The 19,694-nt window shown below is 35.7% G+C and overlaps 1 pseudogene across 1 annotated transcript in view; it reads right to left on the bottom strand.

Moving 5' to 3' along the window:
• LOC144316713 (large ribosomal subunit protein bL9m pseudogene) overlaps positions 1 to 15,133 on the bottom strand; it is a 60,254-nt pseudogene extending 45,121 nt beyond the window's left edge. The window contains exons 1-2 of the transcript XR_013382591.1: positions 15,087 to 15,133; positions 3,448 to 3,618 (exon numbers count right to left, since the gene is read on the bottom strand). The product of XR_013382591.1 is annotated as a large ribosomal subunit protein bL9m pseudogene (transcript). The remainder of the gene's footprint in view (positions 1 to 3,447; positions 3,619 to 15,086) is intronic.
• Between the last annotated feature and the right edge of the window lie 4,561 nt (positions 15,134 to 19,694).

The raw sequence follows: 19,694 nt of genomic DNA, 5'->3' as shown, positions 1-19,694 counted from the left end.
TTCTTATTCTAGTTAAAATACATGAGTACCTACTAAATTGCCCATGTGAGAAATATGACTGTCAGCCTAAACACCTTCTCTGTCACACTAATTAGTTGTCAAGATCTATTAATTTTACCCTGTGACAGAGACTGCTGGCTGCTCAGGAAAATTGATTCTTCTTCTTTCTGGTCATCTAGAAAGAACTAGATGACATTATAGTTAGGTGTGATCCTAAGACTGATCTCTAATCAGGGAAATATAGGTGGAAGTGATATGTAACACTTCCAGGGATGGCTCATAAAAAATTGCAGGTTTGATTCACCTTACCCTTTCCCTTCTGCCTGCTGTGTTTGCATTCAGGGTGACCTTGGACATTACTTGTGAAGACATGGAGCTTACTTCGCTCTGGGTCTGTGAATGACTGCGTGGAGCAGATCACTGTCCCACTGCCACCTTTCCATCCACAGTTAATGTAGGACTTGCTGTGGAGTTTTTGGACTTTTCAGCTGAGCAAGAAGTATACTTGCATTTGAACTGCTGAATATTTGGGCATCTATTTGTTATAGTGATTGGACTACTTTTAAAATCCTTGGGCAGCCCGGGTGGCTCAGTGGCTTAGCGCCACCTTCAGTCCCTGGTGTGGTCCTGGAGACCCGGGATGGAGTCCCATGTCAGGCTCCTTGCATGGAATGGAGCCTGCTTCTCCCTCTGCCTGTGTCTGTGCCTTTCTCTCTCTGTGCGTATGTCTCTCGTGAATAAATAAATAAGATTAAAAATAAATAAGTAAAATAAAGTCTTTTTAAAAATTCTGTTACCTGTAAGATCCTATTTATGACCCAGGAGGCACTTCATAATTACATGATTTTCTCTTCATTCGGATCTGTTTTCACCTTCCTCCCTGTGCATATCATTATGGGTCTATACTACAACTGCTCACTGATACCATTGATGGAACATGTTTCACTTTCCCTTTGTAGGTTAAATATCTGTGTACCTTAAATATCTGACTTCTTTATCTACAAAATGGATTCCTATTAGTACACAAGGACTCAATTTTTAAGTACCTCTCTTTGATTCTTCACCTCATCCCCAGCTCCCACTTGGAATGAGGTATGTTTTCATCTCTTCTTCTCAACACTCCGTACATTTCTCTAATATTTCTCATATGAAGATGCTGTGTAACTATTTGCTTACTGGTTTTTATTGTCAATACTAGGTTATTTTTTATTTAAGACTAGGGATTTTTCCCTCTTAATATGGCCATTTTTTTATTACTCAATATGCAGTCATTTTTTCTGGGAAGATATTTATTGAATGTGCTTTTCTCATGTCATAATAAACTATCCCAACATTCAGTGGCTTCAAATAACCATTTTATTTTGTTTACAATTTCAGAGATCATAAGTTTGTGAAGGGATTGGTTGCAGTGTTTATACCTTTGATCCTTGAAGAATAATCTGGGGCAATGGGTTGCTTCAGGATCTCTTCTGTGATAGCTGCTTCATTCACATTTCTGGGCCTCAGAGTTCTGTGGGCTCTCTCTACATCTCTATCTCTTCCTCTATCTATCTATCTATCTATCTATCTATCTATCTATCTATCTATCATCTATCTATCTAATATCTCTTTTATCTCTCCTCTCTCCACATGATATCTCATTTTCCAGAGAATCTCCATGTGGTTTGTACTTCTCACACCATGGTAGTTTCAGTGTTACACTTCCTCAAGGCAGCTGACTTCCATAAGGATGTGCACTAAACCAAATGTTCCAAAAATTCTTGGTAGAACCTGCAAAATTGGTTATGATATTGCCCCATATTCCCAGGACATCACTTCTTCTGCATTTTATTAGATATGTAAGTCATAAGGCAAGCCTGATGTCAAGGGTAAGAGTTCATCTGTCAATGGGAAGAATAGCATCTTTAATATAGTACAATAAATAAATGGATATACTGAGCATACTCTAAAGTGTCACGATCTGAGTAGTGAATATATATATATAATTAAAAATAAAATCCCAGAACAATTACCTTATAAAGTTAAAATGTTATACACTCAAGTGTACCAGATACTATATTAATTTGGGCAAACAAATTATCTATGGGTTTGGGGAGTCAGAATCTGAAAGTGGATTAAGCATGTAAGTGAATCATAGTCTCTCCCATCCAGTGTACAAAGAGAGTACATTGTTGTATCTCAGCTAAACTCAATAAAAGACCAATGTGAAAATATTCATAAAAACAAAAAATGATTTTAATATTTGCTAATGTGTGTAGGTCTTTAGGAAATGAGAAATGAGTAGTTTTTTCAATTGTAGAAAACATAAGAATAAGTGTATATATAAAAAATGTTCACTTTTGTCATATTACTAAGAACTACACTTTTTCTGGCTTAGGATTTTGCCAACAGGTATAAGGTTACAATTACAGCTTGTTCTGATATCATCATTGTAAGTATTATAAAGCAAACAGAGACAAAGTAGAGAGGTATTTTTTCTTTAGGTAGTATGTACATGTCACTATCATGATTACCTTGAGGACATAGGAAAACTTGTGAGTGGTGGGTTGGGTTTTAGCTGACAGGAATTGAGGCTTCCAGTGACAACTATGCAGGAGAAGGTTATTTCTAGGACAATTGATGAGGTAGATTTTTGGATCAGTGTTAGGGTAAAGTAGGGGACTTCTTTCTTTCTCTGTAATCTGAGCTCATAGGTCCCTGATTATAAGACATTATGTGTCCCAGAACTATTTCAGGAATGATATCCAACTATCCTTCACCATGTGAAAATAGTTTGGGAATCGGGTTACTAAAATGAGTGTACCATTCATCAACTATGGCAACAGCTGCAAATGTAGTGAAATGAGGCAGAAAAAGTCTCTGAAGCAAGTTTGGGCATCCATGAGTGCGATTCATAATGAATATCTGTCATAGTCCAGTTGCAGAAAATAGCAACCATTCTAGTTATTTTAAAGAGAAAGGGATTTAAAATAGGACGTTGTCATAAGAATTACAGGCTGAGTGTTCAGGAATGAACCCCCAAAACACACTACTTAACTGGACTCCCAGAAGAGCTGCTACCTCTGCCACGGTGAGGATGGAGGGGCACCTGGAGGCTGCCCCTCACACTTTGGGGCTTGGTACCTACTTATGTAGCAGTGATCTGCATGCTTACATCTCAGCAACCCCAAAAACTCATGACCGCAACACTACTGCAGGCATGCTGCATATCTCCATGCTCCTTTTGCTTGCAGCAACAGCAGCTTGTCTGCAGCTTCACTTCTGCATGTCTAATCTTGAGAGTGCATTTAATTGGCTGACACTAATTTGCATCCATAACTCTGGATATAAGGGAGTTTGCGCAAAGTAGTTTCCGCAAAGTAGTTTCCAGCTCTCCAGCCTCTTGCAGTTAAGGAAGGCAATTAAGAAGGAGTTTGAAATGGCTGATTGCCACTTCCCCTCATCCACCACAAGAGGCCCTGAACATTAAGAGCAGCCGCGGTGGTACTTTGTGAGGAAGAATGACACTGTCCTCTCTCCAAGGCTGTCCTGTGGCTACCAGCATTCTTCCCACCAAGTCCGTCCTCCTCATAGGGCCAGGCAGTTGTAGAACTGGCAGCCCATGGTCGAATGCAAAATCTGGAGAGGGGAAGGACAGAGCACAGCTCTTACACAGAGTTGGACAACCTATCTGGGATCCCTTTCTTCAATTAAGCTAATGTAAGGCTCCTGCTCTAATAATCTGTTTTTATGAAGAAAATACAATTTGACTTTGTGTGGTTACAGATTGATGAGGCCAGGCATGTACAGGTTAGAGTACAGTTTCCATACTTAAGAAAAAAATCCAAAAAGCAAACTTTGAGCCCAAACTTCAACATCTCCCAGATAAAACTGTAATACAATATATTCTAGGACCCTAAAGCCCGGCCAAAACAAGGCCGTAAAATGAAAGCTCAGAAGTATTTTAAAAGTTGTTTTTAAATATTAAGGAAATTACATATGTTTATTATGAGGACTATAAAAGTTTTTAGTGGTTTTATATAAAGAAATTGCTATGTCAAGCCAGTATTGAAAGTAAAAGGCACAATTTTGCTAACTTATGAGAAGATGAAACGTGTAATTTTTAATTAGGCAACACTGGATTACCTTTTAAGTTGAGTACTTGGAGTGAATGAACACAGAAGATAGAGCTAGCTGAGGTCGAGCTCATTGGTATTGCTTGAATCAATCACATCAGTAACTGCAAGCATGAGCTCACAGATTGTGCTGCTTTGTGGGTAGGATGAAAAATAAATTGATAAATAAATCTGCTCTTGAAATCAAAATGTACTCCTGCTGCGGCTATGTTATTAGTTTTTCTTTTCATGAGAAAACTAATACCTAAAAGCTCTCTAATTGTCCTCAACTGTGTTGTTGCGTTTAGTAGAGACGGAGCTTGAGCAATGAATAAATTGTTCTCTCACACTGGTAAAACAATGTACTAAATGAGATTTAGTACCAGGGAACCGGGGATTATGATACACAAATAAAAGTAATCATATTAAATCTCTGTTAAACTGAAGTTCAGACTCTAACCTTTACCCTCTGTCAAGTTCTCCCAGACTCTGACCTACACACCATCCCCCCTTTTTTGCTATTGCATCTTGTGTTCTTCTACAATAGTACTAATTGCCTTAAATTTTAACTTTTGGTGTGATTTCCTTTCTACATCAATATAGTGTGTTCCATGAGATCAATGTTTTTTTTATTTTATTCCACTTTGAATCCTCAGCATCAAAAGCGTAGTGTCTCACATCAAGCATGTGCTCCATAAACATGGGTTAAATAAATATCTACAATTGCTTATGCCTTTGACTTACTTATTCAATTCACCCCCTGATGTTTCTTTCAATAAGAAAATATATTGTAGGTGATTTAGGAGGTTGCTGAAGAACACAGCTAACATTTATGTCTATAATTGTATTGGAGAAAAAAAGCTAATAAACCAAAAGAAATATATATAAAATACTAACAATGGTGTACCATCTAATCTACATGATAGTTCAGAGCTTCAATAGAACAACCATGATAATTCACAGGAAGGAGAGATGGCAATGGATATGTGTGCAGGATATGAAAGTATTCCTGCATGGAGAGGTCAAGCTGATGTGACTGATCTGGCTAGAGATTTCTCAGATTTTTACGTTGGTAAAAATATTTGTTGGACACCCACTGGGGAAGGTGTCCTTTTGGTTCCATAACAAATACCAAATACCAATGGTTCTCAACTTATGGGAATAACTTTCTAGAATTCTCAAGGATAAAAGTAGGAAATACAATTGGAAATGTAGGGTCTCTGAAACACTGGTGCTGTGTTTGTTGTAGTGAAGCCCTGCCCCATGAATTGTGTATTGTGCCTGAGAAGTATCCAGAGGAGTACTAAGGTTATTACCAACACAACTCCTATCCTGACACCTGAGAAACAGTAGTCCCTGGGAAAAAGCAGATACCTTAAAAGCAAGTAATGGGTGAAGTAAGACCCATTGTGGAAGATGGATGAACATTAATAATGATGAAATTATCAAACTGGGTTTGTAAGGAATTAATTTCACTATCTGAATTAGATATTTTTATTATTTAAATTTTAGATGTTTGATTAAAGTTACAATTATTATAAATCTACATAAACTAAATTTTAGTTTTATTTTTCTTCACTCCATAATCCTCCTAAAATAACATGAAAATAATACTGAGAAAAAATAAATGCAATTAACAACTTATTCAGGGTTATATATTAAATAAAATAATAATGTCCAATTATTTTTTCTTGGGTATTTGCTTTCAGGTGGATGTTTCCTACTGTTAATTAAGTAACAAACTATTCTTAAGTAGCATTAATATCATCACCAATCAATTGTATTACATTCAATATTTATGAGTTTGAACAAATTCAATCCTTATTTTATGATTAGAAGAACATAGTGGAAGAAACACTGAGTGGATACCTATTTATGAAGCTTTCAACATGATCTGAAAAAAAGGGAAAATACTGGGTAAAAACTAAGGAAAAAATGTTTGATCTGTATTTTCAAAGAAAATCAAAACTAAGCCTCTACATATATCAGATATTAATCACTAAACTATTATTATATTCAATAAAATATTTCTTATTCTCTGACACCAGAGGTTTCTTCTATTTGCTAGTTTGTAATACAAAAAGGTTTCCCAAATGAGTAAGTTTGTAAATAAACTAAATAAAATACAATGTTTTATGGAAGATTTTTGAGTTATTATAGCAATTTTGAGTGAATAATTTGAATTTAGTTTTACATTACTTAAAAAGTAAGATTTACAATATTACAAAGATGATGTAGCATTCATGAACAGAGCCCTACATCTTTTGAAATTACTCAAAAACAAATGACTACTCATTTTCTAACAAACTGATTTTGATATTATGTGGCCATTTTAATCTTGGAAAGATTTTGTTGTTCTCATTTCCTAGAAGTATAGAAAATGTCCCTATTACTGGGTAGGATTTTTTGTTTTGTTTTGTTTTTTTGTTTCTTTTTTTTTTTTTTTTTTTTTTTTTTTTTTTTTTTTTTTTTTAGAGCATATCTATATAGTGTTCTCTTGGAAATGATCAATGTAGAAAATGGATAATGCGTGAGACGTGTGGGTGGCTCAGCGGTTGAGCGTCTGCCTTTGGCTCAGGTCGTGATCCCAGAATCCCGGGATCGAGTCCTGCCTGGGGCTTTCTCCAAGGCGCCTGCTTCTCCCTCTGCCTATGTCTCTCCTCTCTCTGTGTGTGTCTCTCATGAATAAATAAATAAAATCTTTAAAAAAAAAAGAAAATGGACAGTGGGTTGATGGACTTTAGAAAGTCATTGAACACTCTGAAACAGTGTGAGAAGTACTGCATGTACCTGCTCATTTATTTTTTTGAGGGGGGCGGGGAAGGGTTGGGTCTGTATGTTTATAGATTCCCAAACTGGTTTGTGGAAGGAAAAAGGATTCACTGATGCTCAAGCCACTGATTAGTAAATATCGCTTAATGTTTAAGTATTTATGCTTTATGGTTTTCATCTTTGTATCCATTTCCATTTCTGTCTCCCTCACTGTCTACATCTACTTATCTATATAGTTATTAATATCAAGTGTGGCTAGGCAACCATGTGTAGAAAAGAAAATAGTAGCATCTATGCACATTTTCTTGTTTGTATATTATTTATAATTGTAATGTATATTATTTGTGAGCATTTATGTATATTCATTAGTTATTTATTTCTCATTTCACTTTCTCCCTTTCACCTACTCTTTTGTGTAAGGAGTACTGATAGTATTTCTGATTTAGTATTTAGATTGCTGAATATGGAGGAGGGATATTGAATGAACTAGAAAAGAAATTAACACCACACGGAGATGGATATAGAGACTTCTGGGTCCTTGTACTTTCTCTTTTTCAGAGAGCAACTTAATTTGTACAAAGAATACTTCCCTTTTTAGGTGAATATATAAAATGGTTTTGTATATGATGTATGGAAGATTAATAGGGTACAAAGGTAAGAATAGATGATCAAGAGCCATAGAGGCAAACCATTAGCTATTTGTTGGCTCTCAGATTCATTCTTGTCCTTCCATGCTTTCTGCTGAGCTAGAAGCTAGAAAACTACATATCCCAGATTACCTTACCAATGGACTCCTAGCTACTTTCTGCTAATAGGAAATCTTGGTCTGACTATGAAAGATGGGAAAGAAAAGTGATTCTTTTTCTGCTTCTAGAGGGCCACCAGCAGCAGCTCCAGCAGTGGCAGCAGTAGCAGCAATGAGAAAACCTGGATTTCACAGTCTTTCTCAAGCAGTAGAGTCCTATTCACAACAGTGGTAGGAGTGCTAGAGCAACCGTGGCAGCATGGTGTTCATGGGCTCTGGTTGTGGCCAAGGCAGTGCTAACTGTGGATGATAATCAGATCTTCAGGCTTCTGCCATAAGTGTGTGGGTGCATTAATGGCTTTTATGTAGACTGCAGGTGTCCGTCACAGAACTGTGAAAATAAGAGTGATAGAAAAACATACCAATAACAGGCAGCTTACACTTAAATGTATAACCCTATAATGTTGGTTAAAATCATTTTGCTAGTTTTTACATATGATTTAAACACAAAAAGTAGCAAAAAAGATTTTAACGAACATTGCAGGGTTATAAATTTACAAAAGAAACCTACCAGTAATGGCACAGTAACATAAAGTCAGATTAACAGGTCTTATAATTGTAGGGATACAGTAAAATTAAACACTACTATGCCCTAAATAAGTTGAGAATTTAATTCAGAAGAATGCTTCAAGAGACAAAAGCAGGCTGCAATTTGCCAGTAAAGCCACTTCTTAAGAACTGATTCATATAATGAATCATTTTTAGAATGAAAATTACCTCAGAAATCATCAGGTTAATACTCTTTCTTTCCAAATGGAAAGGATAGTTCTGACAGTGATTTCCTAAAATTTACAAGACTAGTTCGTGACTTGGAAAAAGCACCCAGATTTCTCTCTCAATAACAGCATTTTGCTGTAAGTGGGATGGTCAGGATGAAAGAGTCTGAACCTTTATGGATTTGCTATACTAATTCTTTTACAGGCACATTGACCTTGAAACCTTGCAAGATCACTAGTTCAGTAGAGAGAAAAGGTTGATGCTTTGAAAAATCTGGTTTTGGCATTTTGCACAGTCTGGAGAATTCACACAGATTATAGACATTTGCTAAATGTCTTCATTTTTTACATGGCATTAGGTTGTTTCACATGTACGTGAAGTCTCACATGCTCAACAGATGTTTTTGGGTGATCTTATTTCAGCTTTTAGAAGCTGATTTTTGTGAACTTTTAGACCGAATATAGCCAAATATCAGCAATTTCCTATAGTTCGACCAACTAAAAAAAAGTTGGTGTTCTGATTAGATTGAAAAAATTGAAGCGGTTTCAAATGTGTCATATTTCAGGAAAATTTTGCTAATTTTATCTTAGAGGTGGAAATTCTCTGAGATCTACAAAGACCTCTTGATTTTCACGCTTATCCTCTTACTCCAGCATCAGACCACAGCCAATCAGTTCACTTAACGTATAGAGCATTTCTGTGTTGTGCCAATTATAGTAGAGAATTTATTTAGGAGATGAGTGGGGAAAAACATCCTAATTAGATTGCCATTTAACCCTATACTCTCTAAACTTCCCTGGGGGAGCTTCAATGATGAGGCCTTGGTAAGGATTCAGGCGTGACCAAAAGGACTGGTGAGGTAGTCCTTAAGGTGGATGCCAGTGCCCAGAAGACAAGACCACAGAGTCAAGATAATTCTCTAAGTCCACAATTTACATATTTTTCCTTATGTATCAAATAGTTAGTTTATAAAGTAAAACTGCAAAGAAAATCTTTATTTCCACTGACCTCTACTTTCTTTTTTCTCCCTCCCTTCCCTCCTTTGTGTGTGTGTATGTTGAAGGAAGAACTCTTTATCATAGACGATGTTAGACTGTGCAAGTCTTGCTAACTGATAATGCTTGAAACGCAGACTGATCAGAAACACTGAGAAAGGTTACTTGTCTAGTGAAACGTATCAGTAGAGATCAAGATACAGATAAATGTGTTCATTATAGTTCAACCTAAATGGTGAACATGAATCTATCTGGTAGATAAATCTGTATTTGGACAGTCCATTAAAAAAGGCATTAACAATTTTAAATGCATCATTGAGCATTTTATTACCCTTACCTATTGGCTTTAAAACTCAATAAGTAGGGAAGAAAAAAATTCAAATTAATACACATTTCTATTTTGCAATGTAAGTGTATTGATTTAGTTTTAAACTAATTAATAAATTTTTTAAAATGTCAAGTTCAGCAGTATAGCATTAGAATTATATGTCTTTAAGTATAAATACTGTATATGTTTAACAATTAAACGTGTTTTATGGAAGGTAATTTCTTGTTCTTTCTTAATTCACTTTTGCTGTGATTTTAAGAACATGTTAATTAGAAATGTAAGTTATAGGAAAAGACTATCCCTAAAATTGATAATAATTTTAATATATTAATTTGGGAAGATGTTCTAAGAAAATTATAATATTCATATTTTCTGAAAATTAGATATAAAGAAAAAAGTCTTTTATGAAAGTGACATGAATTTTTACATTATTTATCCTAATTCTACCAGTTAAGGTCCAGGCAGGCAAATAAAAACCACTTTAACTATTTGAATCATAAGAAACTGAATAAAAAGAAATTGATTATTCAGATGAGGGAAAAATTGTGAAGCCAGAGAGAGCAATGACTGAATCCAGAGATGAATATAGCAGGCAACTGAACTTCCCCAGGGATTTGAGACAATTAGAGAAGCCCATTGAGAGTACAGGAGGGCAGCTTGGGTGGCTCAGCAGTTTAGTGCCACCTTCAACCCTGTACATGATCCTGGAGACCTGGCATCTAGTCCCACATCAGGCTTCTTGCACGGAGCCTGCTTCTCCCTTTGTGTGTGTCTCTGCCTCTCTCTCTCTCTCTCTGTGTTTCTTTCATGAGTAAATAAATAAAATCTTAAAAAAAAAAAAAAAAAAAAAGCACAGAAGCCAGAGTCCTAAGGACAACCTGGAACCATAGCAGAGGCTACCAAGAAATTGCAGGGACCATGGACAGAGGGGCTGTAACTAACCCCTCTCAGATGAAACCACAAAAGAGGTGCAGTGGCTGCTGGATGCGGTCCCTGGCATCTTTCTGTCTTCTATCAATATACTATCAATGCTTTCTATTTTCTTAATAGGTGGTCAGTTGATAGGGAGCCTGAAAAATATGTTTGTGGTGGCTTTGCAAATGTTCAGTTAGATCTTCTGTAGAGGCCTACACGATGGTGTAGAGGCCCTCCTCAGCTGGTTCTCTTCTGGATCTATCCCTGTATTTGTGCCATATTTCTGGAGGGCAGTACCAAGCCAATTAACACAGCAGAGGTACAAATACAGGCACTTTTGGGCAAGATGTGGGACTTAAAAAAAACAAAAAACAAACAAAAAAAAAACATGGCTGCAATTCAAGGATCTCCCTGTGGACTTAAACAAACTTAGTACTGCACTATGGTTTTATATTTTCTGCTTAAAAAGGAGTCGGACATGCATTAACATCTGAAGGCACTTTCCACCTTCTCTTGCTTTCTCCCTTTTTTTCCTTCATAGGCCTCCTCTTATAAATCTCTTTCATGTGTCTTTGGTAGCTTATTAAAGGTCTTTATCTCCTGCAGTGGTGTGGCTGATGCAACTAAGTAGAACTGACGTTCTGATAATTAGTCACAGAGCTCCAGTGATATTTAAAAGTTCATCCAAGGCAGATGTCCTGTATTATAGTCAGGGTCCTGGTTGAGAACTCCTGGGACTGTAAATGTAGAATGGAGACATTGATGTGCCTCTGAGCTTGTTGGTTCTGCAGATCTCCTTGATGCCCTTAGCTTGCACAGTTGGCTCACCCTTCCCTACCAAAGCTAGCACTTCCCCCATGCTGGAAGACTGCAGAGGCCTTTTCCCTGCAAGCTAATAGGTATCCCTATTTAGGAATGCCCCTACCTCTTCTCCTTGCTGACAGACCTATAACTACACTAAAATCCCTACATAACCTTGCCAGAGGTTGCCATGCCTAATAAGGAAGAAAAGAGAGTATATACCAAAAGAGCTGTAAGAACTACCCAGCATATATTGACAGGAACCACAGTAGTACTAAGGGTGCTTGATCAAGGGAGCAAAGACATTAGAGTAGATAAGTGAGAATTCATTAACTTGAGGGCAAATCCTCAGGACATAGGACTTAATAACTTGGAAAATACCCCAGGGGATGAGGTCAAATAGGCTCTTAGAAGCCTAAAGAAATCAAGAACCAATTCTGCAATAGAAATGCCTGAATTGCTCTGGTAGACAGCAGAGGAGAGAATAAAGAGGTAGAGGGAAATGGGCATGCCAGAATGAACATATTATATAAGGCCACAATGGATTATGCTCCATTGGAGGGCCCAGAGTGCATTTTTTTTCACCAAGGCTATCAGGAATGTGCCAGTGAAAACAGCATGGGTATCACTAAATAGTTCTGGGATGGGTCAGGTGATGGATGATAATAGGAGAGATGATCACGCAGTTGGGCTCATAATACCCCAGGAAACAATACTTCCTCCCCCCCTCAACTCCTATTAATAGAGTACAAGTGATGAGTACGACCACAACTGGCAATATTAAAGTGGCAGCCAAGGGGCTCAACTAGCATGGATTTGTGCAGATGGTTATGAGACCATGGTATACCTAGGGGTAAAGTGGACTGGCTAGATAAAAGATTGCTGTTTAATATTTATAGCCAGAAGGAGGGGGAGTAGAAGGCCTAGGAAGGTCTCCTTGGTAAGAATATTGTGATAATTTCTTTCATTTCCCAGGGTTGAACCCATTTCCATATCCAGATCACATTCATGGACCCAAATATGGCAATTCCAATTATAAATGACAACTAAGTCTGTCCTTTGGAAGATAAGCCCACAAAAACAAACAAACAAACAAACAAACACACAAGGGAGCTGTTCTTAAAGACATTTTTTTTCTCTAAAATACATATCAAAGATGAAGTATGTGAATGAGAGTAGGGCAAATAGGTAAACACAGCAGGGTTTCTTAAAAAAGTTAACGAAGCTTTTAGAAATTTCTTGAAACCTAACATTAGTTGTAAACTATATAACTATATAATTCTAGATTTTGTTCCTCCTATTTCTGCAAGAAATACAATTAAGACATGTCTGGCATAACTATATTTCTGCAAGAAATACAATTAAGACATGTCTGGCATAACTATATATGCCAAAATGTAAAATTAAATGTTTGATTTGAACATTGTTAATTCAATGCCTGTCCCTCAAACTATAAATTTTGTTGCCACTCATTTCAACCTCTTTCATCAATAAGAAATTCCATAAATTTCTATTTTTCTCTAGTATTCTTAGCATATTTTGACTCTGTTGTTAAATTATGTTATTAATAATTCATTGTATTTATGTATTTATGTATTTTGGCTTAAATTATGTATATAAAAAATTCACAAATGAACCTGCTACACTAAAGTAATGACCCAAACCATCATACTCTATGCGTAAAAGTAAGTAGATAGAGACAACACAAATTTCCATCAAGTATAGAACTGATAAATCAGCAAATATTCCCACAATGGAATAACAATAATGGAAATGAACAAACTACTGTTAACATGCAATAACATAGATAAATCACAAACACAATAATGAAAGAAAGAAGGCAAATACAAAAGAATACATGACAATTCCACTTACATAAATTCAAACAAGCAGAAGTTAACCTCAGAATGGAAGTCAGCACAGCAGCCATCTTTTGGGAGAAGGGCAGGTGTCTGCCTTGGGAGAAGCTTTTTGAGTATTCTTGATGCTCTAATTCTTCACCGGGGTGGTGGCTACATGGGACGGGTCACTGTGAAAATTGGGGATATATTTTTATGATTTGTGATATATTTGTGGCATGTTAGATAAAAAGTTTTTAAAAAATGAATGTTCAAATAAAGGTTAGCATTGAGATAGTGAACTATCCCTGTATGCTATAATAAGTCGTATATCTGAATTGACAAAAGACTGTTGTGCCATGCAGACACGTCCACTTCCCTAAGATAAAAAAGCACATGTATTTTCTTAAGTCTAATCAATTGTCTTATAATATGTAGACCATTTCAAAGACTTTCATAAGAATCTCATTGCAATTAAGACAAAATTAATGCTCTGTATCATACCCTACAAGTACTGCATTATCTAATACTTTAGTCACACTGAGCTTCCTTCCCCACTTTTCTGTGTCCTCAGGATGAACAGGACTTCTTTAAGCTCTAAGTATTTGCCAAGATCTCTCACATCAGAGTCTTGATATGACTGTCCCACCTGCCTGATATGTTCCCCCCAACCCTTTCACTTTGTTAATTTTCACTTAGCATCTAGACTCCCAGAAAGAGATATTCCCTGGTTACATAACTGGTATAAATCTCCAAGGCTATGTTTTAGTATCTTGCCTCATAACACTTATGACAGCTGAGATTGTTGAGATTGTTTATTTAATTCTTGTCTCATACTACATGCCATGACACTTGTGAGGACAACCACCTTGTCTGTTTTTGTTTGTTTAAGTTGCTCTTTAATTTTGAAATAGTTTGTGTCACAAGTGGTAGCAAAAGTGGTACAGAGTTCCTCTGTATTCTTCATGCAGCTTCCCTTAATAGTAACATCTCAATCATTGTCAAAGTAGGAAATTAGCATAGGTGCCATATTATAAACTTAAATGCAGAGTGACTATTTTTATTATCATTGTAAATTACCTCTTATTATAGTATTGATATATAATTAGCTTTATATAAATATTTTAAATGAATATTGATTGGATGAGAATCTGAAAAAATCATATTTTAATCTAAATTTCCTCACCTATGAGAGTATAAGACTGTTTTACAAAATATTTCCACTCCTGGATTCTTTGAATTATTAGACATTACCACCACTGTCTTCCAGGAAAGGAATGTACATTTAGATTATTTTTTTCCAAAGTTGCAATAATTTTCCTTGATTACTCAATTCTTCCTAATCGTTGCCAGTTAGCTGATTTTCAGTTGAAGTCTTAGGTTCTAGAAACATGACCATTTGAGGAGGGAATCAGCATCCATTAACATTCTATTTTATAAATCAGAATTAAGAAGTTCTGTGGGCGAGCAGAATTATGCCCAGAAAAAGGATATATTTGAGAAACTTCATTATATGAAAAAGAAAATCCTGGAATATTATTTAATTTTAAGTTTTTAAAGAGATAGAATAGGCCTGGGAATCATTAGACATTGTTACAACATTGTGGAAACGACTCTGATCCCGTCTTGCTCCCCTAATATTTTCTTCTCTGTGTTTTTATAACAACATCTGGTGTTTCCAAATCAAACTCAGAATTTAAAAATCTGGATTTATATGTTTGAGGTCTGTTTAGTTATGACCACTATGCTTCAAAGTGATATCCTGTGTATTTTTACAAGACCCTGTACTCAGTTACTCAAGGAACACATCTTAGTCTTTACATGATTTCATAGTCATATTTAACCACCACCACCACCACCACCACCATTCTTTACCCAATCCTATTTCTAAATACACTCCTTCTCATCAACTTAGTTTAAAGAACCAGAGGACTAGATACTTTCTTACTCTTCTATATTCTATATTCTATATTCCCCTACTTCTTACCTAAAAATATCCCAATGCCAATCTGTAGGTTGAAGATATATCCCCAAGCCTTGCTTTTATCTTTTCTTTAAGGGAATGGAAACTAGCTCTGTGCCTTAACCCAAGTGTGAAGGCTGAGATTAAAATCAAGTTCCATTTAATGGATTCCTATGTATTAGCTATCATGGGAACTCCCTAGTCCTCTGCTCTGTTCATAATTTTAAATTTTCCTTATCTTAGACTATCCTCAAATTAACCCTGAAGTACTTCTGTCTCTTTAGAGATGGTGTCCAGTCTGTGAAGCTACCCTAAGGTAGTCTTTGAAATGAGTTCAGCCTCTAGACTCAGGGAATACCTCTGCATATGCCTGCTTGGTGCTCCCTTACATTACAATCAATAACGATGAAAATAAAAAACTTCCATAAAATTTATTTTTCCTGAAATGAAAAAGATGCTATTAATTATGCTCTATTAAGGAAATACCAATTTCTCAACAGTACTAAATTTAAATAGCAATTTCAATAGATGGCAGAGAGAAAATATATTCAATGCTAAATTCTGTTTAATCACCTTTTTATATCTCACAGCATGAATATGTTCATCATTGACTCTTTAAAAGCTGACTGAGGTAATTATCAGGAAAAATTATTTCATTTTGATTACTAGAAAAGCATCTTTTAAATTATTAAAATCTTCAGGCAAATGCAAAACCTATAATTATGCATTTAAAAACAAGGCAGCGTTTTATAGCCATTAAAACACCTTCCCCGAAGGAAGTAAGCAGTTTTGCTATTATTCAGGCTATAAAGCATAGCACAGGGATGGGATTCAGAGAGCTTAAAGAATTGAACACATACAAAAGGATTTTAGTGTGTTCAATTGGAGTGTGGTCTAAATGGTTGATCCAGAGTCCCACATGGCTAATTGAATTGACAGACACTCAATTATTAAAATGGTAAAACTTTCCAAATTATCCACACCAAAGAGATGTAGAATCTGAATAATTCAAGCTAACTCAATTCTTTCTGAAGTGAGAAAGCCAGAAGACCTACTACATATAGAATATTCCAAGAATCACATATTATACTAATTGCAACATTTGTTCATTTTTTATATCACCTGTGGAAAATTATTATTTTTAGTGGAGATAACTGATTTGATTTGCTGAGTATGCCATTTTCTAGAAGTGCATTTTAGCAATGTTTATAGAAAGAGAGTTCAATAGAAAAATATTATGACTCTGACTATATATATTTATAAGTTAGAAAAAAGGCATCAACATCTAAAGAACCTTTCAGTCACTAATGCAATCTATGTAGAAATTTTGCTACTTTTAATCAGAAAATTTAAAATATAATAAATAGAAATATATTTTCAGTATCAGAGTTAACAGAATAAGAAATGTACAAAAAATTAAGGGTTTATTTTGTTTTAAGATTTTATTTATTTATTCATGAGAGACAGAGAGAGAGAGGCAGAGATATAGGCAGAGGGAGAAGCAGGCTCCATGCAAGAAGTCCAATGTGGGACTCGATCTTGAACCCCGGGATTATGCCCTGAGCCAAAGGCAGACACTCAACCACTGAGCCACCCAGGTTGTCCCAAAGTAAAGGAAAATAAAAGCATTAAGAAAGAAAAAAAGAGAGAGAGAAGTACAAAGAAAGAATATATGTTAATTTTAGTTGAGAAAGCTGTGTATAGGCTTTCTAATACTAATCATTCTTATTATCTAATAAAAAAATTAAATATTTTTTTCGTGTCCTGTTTTGGTCATAATCTAATTCAATCATTAAAATGAGTATAGTTCTACTACATTTTACTATTTCTTTTTGAAATTTTAGCAGCTTAAAAATGAAAAAAAAAAAAGAAAAATAATTTCCTCTTTAAGCCAATGTAACATATTAAAAAGCTAACAGAACTTAAATTCACTTCATAAAGAGACATAAACATTTAAAAAATATTCTATTTATTTTGAAAGTGCTTGCATGCCAGTGCATGGTGGGAGAGTCAGGGAGAGAGGGAGAGAGAATCTGGAGCAGACTTCCTGCTTGAACGTGGAGCTCCACTTGACGCTGGCTCTTATAACCCTGAGATCATGACCTGAGTCTAATGTTAAACTGACTGAGCCACCAGGTGCCATAAAAGACATAAATGTTTTGACCACAGATTATTTTTTCATTCTCTTATACATATGCCTGGGATCTGTTTGGGTTTTCTGGTGTATATGGGCCCATTTACCTGTGTTTTCTTTTCTTCATTTAAAAACTCTTTTTGAAGAATCAGAGATAATGTGGGAGTAGGACACTAAGAAAAAATAGAATTGAGAGCAGGTACTAGGTGATGGGGGTTGGGGTAGGGGACAAATTTGGCTGTGCCATACTTATGCAAGGGTCTCCTACTTAGAGCTATCCAGAAGTGAAAGAAGAGGCCAGGACAATTGGCAACTGAAAGTAGAGTCTATAAAGCGATTGATAATTATGCAATTCTATAAAGAAGATGTAAATAGGTGTCAGGAAACACTGAAACCGTAAGGACTGAGGGGAAAAAAAAACCCCTCATTTTCAAAATCAAAAGTATTCAAATCTTGCTCATTGCAAATGGCATTGTACTGAGAAACATAATGACACTTTTTATTTTATAATAAGAATTGAGGTGTTTGTAATTTTCAAACTGAGAGGAAAATGTCTCCTTTTTATTAAAAAATCTTATTGAAAAAGTTTCAATTGTTATGCAAGAAAAAATAAAAAGTATTATTCACATTTCTTCTCCACAGGATATTTTATTGAATCATGACCTGGAAGAACAAGTTAATAATCAGTTAATAACATTTTCACATGAGCTAATTTAGAACCTTATTTAAAGTAGTATGGATGAAAGTAAAACTCAGTTGTGGAAGCTTAAGGACACAAAATAACAAAAAAATAGTCAAACAGAAATTGTGACATACTAAAAACACACACACAGTCATGTGTGTGGACACACATATTACTCTAAGTTAAAAAGCCTGAGAGAGTTGTTGTACTAGAATACAATATTTTAGTTAAAATAAATCTCCATCTCAATCTCATTTTATGTTATATAAGAAGTTATATAAAATTACACTCTCCAGGAATATATAAAGTGAACACTACACTGAGTTTTTTGAAAATTGCTATTAGCTAAGCCATTCTTAATTATGTAGGTCTTAAGCTTAGCAAACGGGGTATCTACTCCTAGATCCATGATGTTGAAAGCTCATGGACTTTTGAACCAGATACATTTATATCTAAATCTTTACTTCTAGCTTCTATGATCTTGGAGAAAATACTTGATCTCCCTGTGCCTATATTGTGTTATCTACAAAATAGGGGTAACATTACCTATTTCAAGAACTGTTAGGAGAATTAATTAAAATAATGTTTAAAAAGGTTCATTATTCAGATCTCTGTTGCCACCTGTATCGTGTATGACTATACACAAAATTATTTGTGGTTTTGAGGGCATATTCAAGGACTCCGAAATAAAAGCATTTCAGTGCTTGCGACAAAGCTGACTGGTTTTTAGAGTAGAAGGACTGGTCTCACAACTCAGATGTGCTGAGGAAGGAGTGGCTAAAGGTGGTTATTGCTAACTCTCCTGACTAAATTTTATTCCTCAATACTACTCTTTCATTGGCACATATGCATTTGCTGTGATTTCCAAAGGCTCCTAGGTGATGAAGGACCCAACAGCTGTGCTTTAAAGGAGCATTAATGAAAAAGATTGAGAACTGGTTTTGACTTTGTCGACTGTCAGGCAACTTGAAGACATTAAAACCAAGATGTCAGAGAGAGATTTATATATGTGTATGTTACATTTCAAAGAAGGGATTTGGGTTGATGAGGTAAATTTGGAAATCATTAACATATAGTTACAATTGCACACACAATCAAGGATAAGTTGTCTAGAAAGAGTACAGAGTGAGAGAAGAGGGTTTAAGATTTACTCTTGTCAAATCCACCACTTAGGGACAAATAGAGGAGAGTGGGCCTGTGGTGGAATCTGCACTGAGAGAGAAACCAAAAAATGAAGGAAATCGGGAGAACTCAGGGTCAAAGGAAACTCCTCCGCAGTATCAAGAACAACAGAGATTAAAGTTATTGTGGAGCTGAGGCATCACCTTTTATAATTTGATAAAATGTAGCTCCTGAAAAGTGCTTCATTTCATTCCATGGTACTGCAGTTCATAGGCTGAATCTTTTTCCTGAGGGTAACCTCAATTCTTCTCTCCAAGCCTAACAACTGATTGGATGAGGCCCACCCAGATTATCAAGTAATCTCCTTTTTTTAAAGTCAACTGACTATAGATGTTAATCATATCTAAAATACCTTCATGGGGGGATGCCTGGGTGGCTCAGTAGTTGAGTATCTTCCTTCTTGAGGGCGTGATCCCGGGGTCCTGGGGAGCCCCACAAAGGCCCTGCTTCTCCCTCTGCCTATGTCTC

This window comes from Canis aureus, chromosome 7, assembly GCF_053574225.1.
Source record: "Canis aureus isolate CA01 chromosome 7, VMU_Caureus_v.1.0, whole genome shotgun sequence".
NCBI lineage: Eukaryota > Metazoa > Chordata > Mammalia > Carnivora > Canidae > Canis > Canis aureus.
The sequence above is the reverse complement of the archived record's forward strand: the minus strand, read 5'-3'. Positions and strand labels throughout refer to the sequence as shown.